The sequence below is a fragment of the Paramisgurnus dabryanus genome, chromosome 7, assembly GCF_030506205.2.
Source record: "Paramisgurnus dabryanus chromosome 7, PD_genome_1.1, whole genome shotgun sequence".
Classification (NCBI taxonomy): Eukaryota; Metazoa; Chordata; class Actinopteri; order Cypriniformes; family Cobitidae; genus Paramisgurnus; species Paramisgurnus dabryanus.
Genome location: NC_133343.1, coordinates 46691607 through 46703860, shown reverse-complemented (window position 1 = coordinate 46703860; position 12254 = coordinate 46691607).

Genomic DNA, 12254 nt, shown 5'->3' with positions numbered 1-12254 from the left:
GGACCTAGCCATTACAAAGGAAGTTTGAATTTCCTCTTCATGTTGCAGACGCAGGTATGCAACCGAACCATAAGCACGCTCAGATGCATCACAGAACACATGCAACTCGACAGAGCCACCATCTGAGTTTGGACTGAGAGGGAAGTAGCACCTTGGCATGCTTAATTTGGGCAGAAACCGTAGTTCACTAGTCCAATCTTGCCATTTTTTAAGCATTTCGTCCTCAATGATATCATCCCAGCCTCTTTTCTTGGTCCACAGAGCTTGTACTAAGATTTTAGCCTGGGTGGTATAAGGCAAAATATAACCAAGAGGGTCATATTGGGAGGCTAGTACTCTGTATATATTGCGCATGGTTGGCTCTTCGGGTGATAATTCTTTACTTTTGTAACTCAGACTGTCCGATGTGCAATGCCAAGAGAGCCCAAGAGTGGACTCTTGAGGGTCGGTTTTGTGTGCACTCAGCCATAGTTCACAGCTTTCAGACCGTGCCTCCGTGGGTAGGTGTTCGATTACTTCTGGGCAGTTACTGGCCCACTGTCTGATTTCAAATCCGCCATTTGATAGTAACTGTCTCATTTTGTCAACAAGTTGCTTGGCTTGGTCGATTGTTGGAAAGGACTGCAAGCAGTTATCCACATAAAATGAGTGTAGTACTGAGTCCGCTACCTCTTCATTGGTTTCGTGATGGTTGATCACATGATGCTGGAGGACGTATATGGCACAACATGGACTACATGTAGTTCCAAAGGGTAGAACGCGCCACTCATAAATGTCAGGACTCCTCTCTCTTTCCAGATTCCTCCACAAGAACCGCAGCAATGGCTGATCTTCGGGTAAGAGACGAACCTGGTGGAACATTGCACGAATGTCACCACTGATGGCTACCGGGTACTGCCTGAATCGGAGAAGAACGCCCAGCAAAGATGGACCTAATGTGGGTCCTGGGAGTAGCTGATCATTCAGTGAAACCTGTTGATACTTATAAGAGCAGTTGAATACAACTCTGGCTTTACTGTTGTGGTGTACAAGATGGTGTGGAATGAACCAAGACTCCTTAGTAGCTTTAGCTTCTTCAGGAGTAAGTTTCACTGCATATCCTGCATTCTCCAGTTTTTGGATTTCATTATTATACACTTCTGCCAATTCGGTATTTTGCTGCAATCGCCGCTCTGTGGCTCGCAAGAGGGCCATAACTGATTCCGGGCCAGTATTTAAGACCTTTGCTTCTTTCATGCGGAGAAGAGGGGTTGCATAGCGATATACTCCATCTACCTCCACTCTTTTGGTCTTTGTTTCCAGCACTTTAAGAGCGTTTTTATCCTGCTTGGAACGTGTGCTGTCTTTCAACGTTTGGAAGGGAAGTATGTCTACCTGCCACAACTTTTCCACATGTTGGTATAGATCTTGTGTAGGAGAGCACAACAGGGAGGTGTTCAAGCAGGTAAATTCAGATGGCTGATCCAAGAATGTAGCTGGTCCTTGAATAGCCCAACCCAAATTTGTATTAACTGCTACAGGACTGCCTAATGAGCCCATACAAACTGGGGATATTGGTGTGATAAGTTCAGGGTAATCAGAACCAATCAACAGCAGGGGTTGAACATCCTTGTAAGCAGTAATGGGAATATCCCTGAGATGTTTGAACTTTGTTTTCAACATATCCACAGGGCAGGATTGTTTGGCTAGGTTCAGCTCCTGAGCAGTAAATGCTGTGTGTATCTTGTGCCGAATGTTAGGATCTACAGATGTAGACAATTCAAATGAAACTGATGCACCTTGAATTTCGACTACTTCCTGTCTGATGGTCCTAAGAGCTAATGACTCTACCATGGTTTCCAGATCAAGGTAATTTACTGCTGTAGGGAGAATTATAGTCCTTTCAGACCCATCGTCTAGGATTGCATATGTATCCAGCGTTCGTCCATTATTATGGAGTCTGACTTGAACCACTTTCAACATAACTCTTCCTGAGTGAGTTACATGATCAAGGTAAATTGTTCTGGGTACCGTATTCATGGTAAGAATGCTCTTGTTGATGGTGACCGCTGTTTCATGAAGAACTGTTAAATGCTGTTCACTACAGAAGGTACAGGGCTTTTTCAGGGTACAGTTAGAAGGCTCATGTCCTCTGCCACACTTCCAACATCTGTTGTTATCCTTTATCCAGGTAGTTATTTGTGATGTAGTCAGTTTTCCAAAGTCAGAACAAGAGTTAAGATAATGCGTTTGGCATTTACAGAAGGGACAGTATGGTTTAAAGCTTTCCCGTTTCTTACCCTTTGTCAGATCCTTCTTTGGTTGTGATACATTAACCGAAGCTGGGGGTTCAGCTGTCTGATCCATGCCATAGTAAATTGTAGACTGTAACTTTGATGGCTTTAGAGTTCTCTGTTCTCTATTCTCATAGCGAGTTCTTTCTGAGCTGTACAGTTCAACTGTTTTCCTGGATATCTGAAGCGCTTGTGATTTTTTTCTCAAGCCACTCTGCAAATTCAAGTAGGGTATATGTTTTATCAGTCCCATTCTGGAGAATTCCCTTTGACAGACAATGTTCAATGAAACTATCTCTGTATGATGATGGGAGCTTGGTGAGTAATCTGTCAACATGAGATCCACACATAAGCTCAGTCTTGGAAGGCCCCTCTAATGTATTAAGAAGACCAACTAGAGTACTTACTGATAAAGCAAAGTCTTCAAAGGCTTGGGCATCTCCAGGTTTTATTGCGGGAGTGCGCAAAATACTGCCAATTTCTCCTTGCACTAGTTGCCGAGGCTGTCCATATCGCTGTTGCAGTGCTTGCATGGCTCGTGTATATGGCATGGGATCATAAATGTACCTCTTTGCTATTTGAAAGGCAGGGGGCAGTTTTAGATGATCAAGTAACACCTGGTATTTGTAGTCTTCTGTCAGATGCGTATGAGGACCTAATACGCTATCAAGTCCCTTTTTTAGCAAAGCAAATTCACTCTCTCTGCCAGATGTGAAGTTGATCAGCTTGGGTTTAGGTATTCCATATGAGGAAGCAATAGCCATCTCTACCATGTTAGGAACTTGAGCTGTTGGCAGTGCAGTATATGAGTATGGTGTAGAATACAATTGGGGCTGAGATACTGCATCTGGTGGTCTGACAGGCTGATAGCCCTGTGAATATGTGTCTGAAATCCGTACAGACTGTCGAGGGAGGAGCTGAGAACTGGGGTACATGAGGTTGTGCTATAGCATATGCTGGCAATGAATGAGTTAACCCAGTTAGTGAGAAATTAGGATGTGCAGTATGATACTGCACAGGGTTTACAGTGGGTGCATAAATTGGCTGCTGGCCTACTATCGGTTGGTACACTGTAGAGGTAGACGATACAATTGGTGATGCAATTTGTTGTCTTGCAGACAGCATGTGTGGCTGAGTTGTCGTCTGCTGACTACCACTAGGCTGTAAGGGAACATGTTGCTGTTGCTGACTCGGCATATATGCCGGTGCAGACTCTGGTCGTGGCTCATATTCCACTACATGCCTATGGACTGGGACAGATAATGGACGAGACGTTGACTGGTGCACCTGAGGTATTAACTGTGAGAACTGACCTGAATGCTGACTAGGTAGCGGCGAGTAAACAACAGGGCTTGATGAGCGTGCAGGAATTTGTGGTGTGGAGTACTTTGTTATTTCAACAGGGGTTGGTGAACCATGTTCAATGTCTGCACCAATAAGAGGCAAGCTAACACTACGTTGCAGTATGGGCTGTTTCTGGATGCCTGAGTGAGGGACTGCTTGTTGATGTCCAACACCTGTGGCATGGGGATGAAATAAACCCTGATGCATGAGTGGTGTACCTTTGCGCTGCTCAAGAGACATTTCCAATGTGCTTTGCAATTCCCTAATTAGCCCCTGTACATTCCATACACTCTCCTCCACTCTACACAGCCTTTCAGTTTCAGTTAATCTTGTCTGAAGCCTCTCAGGTGTTGGCGAGTGATATGCCACGTTTAATGCAGGGACAGTTTCATCAGTATGCATATACTTTACATCATCATGAAAGGGGTTTGACACTATATGCTGCCGTGGCTGGGAAGTAAGTATAAAGTCCTCCAGATGTCCAGGAATCCGTCGGATCCTGCTAGGACGGTGACTCTGTTCTTCCATGTAATCTTGAGATGTTGCCATGAGGACAAGATATCAACATCCGGCTCGAAGGACCACTTTGTTCTAGATGTATGTGTGTGAGATGCTGATGTGTTAACACTTGTCCTCAACCTCGATCAGAAGGTTATTGTATGATGCAATAATAGATTTTCCACGACATCTATAGCTCAAAGTGCCTTATTTATTCTAGCAAAATCCACTTGAATCATGTTCAGTCATTTACATTCTTTTCTGTGTGGTTTCTGAAATAAAACAAATAATAGATGCATTTAACATAAATTTACAAGTAATATACTAAAGTATACATTTAGACATTGCATGCATTACAGGAAACAAACCGTCAAATGAAACATATGTAGAACTGGGTGAAATATTCACAGATGGCCGCTAGACGGCGCTATTACCTCAGCAATAACCCAAATACCATCTAACACAGATTATTGCGATACATCCAATTAAACGGTATAACTAAATAACGTCTATATGCTTAAATGCTAAAATACTAATTTAGCAACAAAACATACAAAGGATTGAATATTATGCTATTCATTGTCGATTGGAACAATAAGCTAACTTGAAACAGTTATGCTTGTCATTACACATGACCGTAGATTAGTACACATATAAACGTGATGCACAATTCTTAATGCACGTAAAAACAATAATATAGTGTATCTCAAACATAAAGAAATATAACTTACAGTCTCAAGGACGCACACATCAAAACAAACAATAAACTGCCTCGTCCATAGCGACCGAACTATTCAGAACATGTCCGAACTTGTCTGGGCAGGTCCATAACTCCGCCCACATATTACGTCACCAATAAACTATCAGGGTATTTTATACACTCGGAATCAGAACATCGTAGAGACACGGGGGTTGGACCGTATTACTTGTGACTCGGAGTGTAATCACTGGCCACATCATTGGCTACTCCCAAGCCACGCCCCTAGCAACCAAATTTGAGCACCCTAGCAACGGAATAAACAAAGCCTTATATCTCTGCATCAGAACATCGTAGAGACACGGGGGTTGGACCGTTTTACTTGTGACTCGAAGGGTAATGACTAGTGGATGCCAAGAGGTGTTAAGCCACGCCCCTAGCAACCAAATATGAACACCCTAGCAACGGAATAAACAAAGCCTTATATCTCTGCATCAGAACATCGTAGAGACACGGGGGTTGGACCGTTTTACTTGTGACTCGAAGGGTAATCACTAGTGGATGCCAAGAGGTGTTAAGCCACGCCCCTAGCAACCAAATATGAACACCCTAGCAACGGAATAAACAAAGCCTTATATCTCTGCATCAGAACATCGTAGAGACACGGGGGTTGGACCGTTTAACTCGTGACTCGAAGTGTAATCACTAGTGGATGCCTTTTTTTCCCCTAGCAACCAAATACAGTACCCTAGCAACCGAATAAACAAAGCCTAATATCTTCTCATCAGAACATCGTAGAGACATGGGGGTTGGACTGTTTGACTAGTGACTCGGAGTGTAATCACTAGTGCATGCCACTTTTCTCCCTAGCAACCAAATACAGTACCCTAGCAACGGAATAAACAAAGCCTTATATCTCCACATCAGAACATCGTAGAGACACGGGGGTTGGACCGTTTGACTTGTGATTCGGAGTGTAATCACTAGTGGATGCCAATTTTTTCCCTAGCAACCATATACAGTACCCTAGCAACTGATACAAAGCCTTATATCTCCGCATCAGAACATCGTAGAGACACGGGGGTTGGACCGTTTTACTCGTGACTCGAAGGGTAATCACTAGTTAATGCCAAGAGGTGTTAAGCCACGCCCCTAGCAACCAAATATGAACACCCTAGCAACGGAATAAACAAAGCCTTATATCTTCGCATCAGAACATCGTAGAGACACGGAGGTTGGACCGTTTTACTCGTGACTTGAAGGGTAATCACTAGTGGATGCCAAGAGGTGTTAAGCCACGTCCCTAGCAACCAAATATGAACACCCTAGCAACGGAATAAACATAGCCTTATATCTCTGCATCAGAACATCATAGAGACACGGGGGTTGGACCGTTTGACTCGTGACTCGAAGTGTAATCACTAGTGGATGCCATTTTTTTCCCTAGCAACCAAATACAGTACCCTAGCAACCAAATAAACAAAGCCTTATATCTCTGCATCAGAACATCGTAGAGACACGGGGGTTGGACCGTTTTACTCGTGACTCGAAGGGTAATCACTAGTGGAAGCCAAAAGGTGTTAAGCCACGCCCCTAGCAACCAAATATGGACACCTAACAACGGAATAAACAAAGCCTTATATCTCCACATCAGAACATCGTAGAGACACGGGGGTTGGACCGTTTGACTCGTGACTCGAAGTGTAATCACTAGTGGATGCCATTTTTTTCCCTAGCAACCAAATACAGTACCCTAGCAACCGAATAAACAAAGCCTAATATCTCCACATCAGAACATCGTAGAGACACGGGGGTTGGACCGTTTTACTCGTGACTCGAAGGGTAATCACTAGCTAATGCCAAGAGGTGTTAAGCCACGCCCCTAGCAACCAAATATGAACACCCTAGCAACGGAATAAACAAAGCCTTATATCTTCGCATCAGAACATCGTAGAGACACGGAGGTTGGACCGTTTTACTCGTGACTTGAAGGGTAATCACTAGTGTATGCCAAGAGGTGTTAAGCCACGCCCCTAGCAACCAAATATGAACACCCTAGCAACGGAATAAACAAAGCCTTATATCTTCGCATCAAAACATCGTAGAGACACGGGGGTTGGACCGTTTGACTCGTGACTCGGAGTGTAATCACTAGTGGATGCCATTTTTTTCCCTAGCAACCAAATACAGTACCCTAGCAACCAAATAAACAAAGCCTTATATCTCCGCATTAGAAAATCGTAGAGACATGGGGGTTGGACCGTTTTACTTGTGACTCAGATGGTAATCATTAGTGGATGCCAAGAGGTATTAAGCCACGCCCCTAGCAACCAAATATGAGCACCCTAGCAACCGAATAAACAAAGCCTTATATCTCCGCATCAGAAAATCGTAGAGACACGGGGGTTGGACTGTTTTACTCGTGACTCAGAGGGTAATCACTAGTGGATGCCAAGTGGTATTAAGCCACGCCCCTAGCAACCAAATATGAGCACCCTAGCAACGAAATAAACAAATCGTTATATCTCCGCATCAGAAAATCGTAGAGACATGGGGGTTGGACCGTTTTACTCGTGACTCAGATGGTAATCATTAGTGGATGCCAAGAGGTATTAAGCCACGCCCCTAGCAACCAAATATGAGCACCCTAGCAACCGAATAAACAAACCCTTATATCTCCGCATCAGAAAATCGTAGAGACACGGGGGTTGGACTGTTTTACTCGTGACTCAGAGGGTAATCACTAGTGGATGCCAAGTGGTATTAAGCCACGCCCCTAGCAACCAAATATGAGCACCCTAGCAACGGAATAAACAAATTGTTATATCTCTGCATCAGAAAATTGTAGAGACACGGGGGTTGGACCGTTTTACTCGTGACTCAGAGGGTAATCATTAGTGGATGCCAAGAGGTATTAAGCCACGCCCCTAGCAACCAAATATGAGCACCCTAGCAACCGAAAAAACAAATCATTATATCTCCGCATCAGAAAATCGTAGAGACACGGGGGTTGGACCGTTTTAGTTGTGACTCGGAGGGTAATCACTTGTGGATGCCAAGAGGTATTAAGCCACGCCCTAGCAACCAAATATGAGCACCCTAGCAACAGAATAAACAAATCGTTATATCTCCACATCAAAAAATTGTAGAAACATGGGGGTTGGACCGTTTTACTCGTGACTCGTAGTGTAATCACTAGTGGATGCCAATTTTTCCCCTAGCAACCAAATACAGTACCCTAACAACAGAGTAAACAAAGCCTTATATCTCCGCATCAGGACATCGTAGAGACACGGGGGTTGGACCGTTTTAGTTGTGACTCGGAGGGTAATCACTTGTGGATGCCAAGAGGTATTAAGCCACGCCCTAGCAACCAAATATGAGCACCCTAGCAACAGAATAAACAAATCGTTATATCTCCACATCAAAAAATTGTAGAAACATGGGGGTTGGACCGTTTGACTCATGACTCGGAGTGAAATCACTAGTGGATGCCAAGAGGTATTAAGCCACGCCCCTAGCAACCAAATATGAGCACCCTTTTTAGCACCCTAGCAACATAAAATAAAAACAGTTATATCTCGGAATCAGAACATCGTAGAGACACGGGGGTTGAACTGAATTACTTGTGACTCGGAGTGTAATCACTGGCCAAATCATTGGCCACTCCCAAGCCACGCCCCTAGCAACCAAATTTGAGCACCCTAGCAACGGAATAAACAAAGCCTTATATCTTCGCATCAGAACATCGTAGAGACACGGGGGTTGGACCGTTTTACTCGTGACTCGAAGGGTAATCACTAGTTAATGCCAAGAGGTGTTAAGCCACGCCCCTAGCAACCAAATATGAACACCCTAGCAATGGAATAAACAAAGCCTTATATCTTCGCATCAGAACATCGTAGAGACACGGGGGTTGGACCGTTTTACTCGTGACTTGAAGGGTAATCACTTATGGATGCCAAGAGGTGTTATGCCATGCCCCTAGCAACCAAATATGAACACCTAGCAACGGAATAAACAAAGCCTTATATCTCTGCATCAGAACATCGTAGAGACACGGGGTTTGGACCGTTTTACTCGTGACTTGGAGGGTAATCACTTATGGATGCCAAGAGGTGTTATGCCACGCCCCTAGCAACCAAATATGAACACCTAGCAACGGAATAAACAAAGCCTTATATCTCCGCATCAGAAAATCATAGAGACATGGGGGTTGGACCGTTTTACTCGTGACTCAGAAGTGTAATCACTAGTGGATGCCAAGTGGTATTAAGCCACGCCCCTAGCAACCAAATATGAGCCCCCTAGCAACGAAATAAACAAATCGTTATATCTCCGCATCAGAAAATCGTAGAGACATGGGGGTTGGACCGTTTTACTCGTGACTCAGATGGTAATCATTAGTGGATGCCAAGAGGTATTAAGCCACGCCCCTAGCAACCAAATATGAGCACCCTAGCAACCGAATAAACAAAGCCTTATATCTCCGCATCAGAAAATCGTAGAGACACGGGGGTTGGACTGTTTTACTCGTGACTCAGAGGGTAATCACTAGTGGATGCCAAGTGGTATTAAGCCACGCCCCTAGCAACCAAATATGAACACCCTAGCATCTGAATAAACAAAGCCTTATATCTTCGCATCAGAACATCGTAGAGACACGGAGGTTGGACCGTTTTACTCGTGACTTGAAGGGTAATCACTAGTGGATGCCAAGAGGTGTTAAGCCACGCCCCTAGCAACCAAATATGAACACCCTAGCAACGGAATAAACAAAGCCTTATATCTCTGCATCAAAACATCGTAGAGACACGGGGGTTGGACCGTTTTACTCGTGACTCAGAGGGTAATCACTAGTGGATGCCAAGTGGTATTAAGCCACGCCCCTAGCAACCAAATATGAGCACCCTAGCAACGGAATAAACAAATTGTTATATCTCTGCATCAGAAAATTGTAGAGACACGGGGGTTGGACCGTTTTACTCGTGACTCAGAGGGTAATCATTAGTGGATGCCAAGAGCAACCAAATACAGTACCCTAGCAACCAAATAAACAAAGCCTTATATCTCTGCATCAGAACATCGTAGAGACACGGGGGTTGGACCGTTTGACTCGTGACTCGGAGTGTAATCACTAGTGGATGCCATTTTCTCCCCTAGCAACCAAATACAGTACCCTAGCAACAGAGTAAACAAAGCCTTATATCTCCGCATCAGAAAATCATAGAGACATGGGGGTTGGACCGTTTTACTTGTGACTCAGAAGTGTAATCACTAGTGGATGCCAAGTGGTATTAAGCCACGCCCCTAGCAACCAAATATGAGCCCCCTAGCAACGAAATAAACAAATCGTTATATCTCCGCATCAGAAAATCGTAGAGACATGGGGGTTGGACCGTTTTACTCGTGACTCAGATGGTAATCATTAGTGGATGCCAAAAGGTATTAAGCCACGCCCCTAGCAACCAAATATGAGCACCCTAGCAACCGAATAAACAAAGCCTTATATCTCCGCATCAGAAAATCGTAGAGACACGGGGGTTGGACTGTTTTACTCGTGACTCAGAGGGTAATCACTAGTGGATGCCAAGTGGTATTAAGCCACGCCCCTAGCAACCAAATATGAGCACCCTAGCAACGGAATAAACAAATTGTTATATCTCTGCATCAGAAAATTGTAGAGACACGGGGGTTGGACCGTTTTACTCGTGACTCAGAGGGTAATCATTAGTGGATGCCAAGAGGTATTAAGCCACGCCCCTAGCAACCAAATATGAGCACCCTAGCAACCGAATAAACAAATCATTATATCTCCGCATCAGAAAATCGTAGAGACACGGGGGTTGGACCGTTTTAGTTGTGACTCGGAGGGTAATCACTTGTGGATGCCAAGAGGTATTAAGCCACGCCCTAGCAACCAAATATGAGCACCCTAGCAACAGAATAAACAAATCGTTATATCTCCACATCAAAAAATTGTAGAAACATGGGGGTTGGACCGTTTTACTCGTGACTCGTAGTGTAATCACTAGAGGATGCCAATTTTTCCCCTAGCAACCAAATACAGTACCCTAACAACAGAGTAAACAAAGCCTTATATCTCCGCATCAGGACATCATAGAGACATGGGGGTTGGACCGTTTGCCTCATGACTCGGAGTGAAATCACTAGTGGATGCCAATTTTCTCCCTAGCAACCAAATACAGTACCCTAGCAACAGAGTAAACAAAGCCTTATATCTCCGCATCAGAACATCATAGAGACACAGGGGTTGGACTGTTTGACTAGTGACTCGGAGTTTAATCACTAGTGGATGACAATTTTCTACCTAGCAACCAAATACAGTACCCTAGCAACCGAATAAACAAAACCTTATATCTTTGTGTCAAAACATCATAAAAACATGGGGGTTGGCCCATTTTACTCGTGAGTTGGAGTGTAATCACTAGTGGATGCCAATTTTCTCCCTAGCAACCAAATACACTGCCCTAGCAACCGAATAAACAAAGCCTTATATCTCCGCATCAGAACATTGTAGAGACACGGGGGTTGGACCATTTGGATTGTGACTCGGAGTGTAATCACTGGTGGATGGCAATTTTCTCCCTAGCAACCAAATACAGTACCCTAGCAACCAAATAAACAAAACCTTATTTCTTTGTATAAAAACATTGTAGAAACATGGGGGTTGGACCGTTTGACTTGTGACTTGGAGTGTAATCACCAGTGGATGCCAATTTTCTCCCTAGCAACCAAATACAGTACCCTAGCAACTGAATAAACAAAGCCTTATATCTCCGCATCAGAACATCGTAGAGACATGGGGGTCAGACCGTTTGACTCGTAACTCGGAGTGAAATCACTAGTGGATGACAATTTTCTCCCTAGCAACCAAATAAAGTACCCTAGCAACCGAATAAACAAAGCCTTATATCTCCGCATCCGAACACTGTAGAGACACGGGGGTGGACCGTTTGGATTGTGACTCGGAGTGTAATCACTGGTGGATGCCAATTTTCTCCCTAGCAACTAAATACAGTACCCTAGCAACCGAATAAACAAAACCTTATATCTTTGTGTCAAAACATCATAGAGACATTTTCTCCCTAGTAACCAAATGAGATACCATAGCAACGGAATAAACAAAGCCTTATATATCCACATCAGAACATTGTAGAGACAAGGGTTTTGAACCATTTACTTTTGTCTTGGAGTATATTTACTAGTGGATGCATTTATTCCATAGGAACCAAATACAGTACCATAGCAACTGAAAAAAACAAAGCCTTATATCTCTGCATCTGAACATTGTTGTGACACGCTGGTTGTGCAATTTTACTTGTGACTCAGAGTATAACACTAGCGGATGGCAATTTTCTGTCTAGCAACTAAATACCATACCCCAGCAATGGGATAACAAAGCATTATATCTCCACATC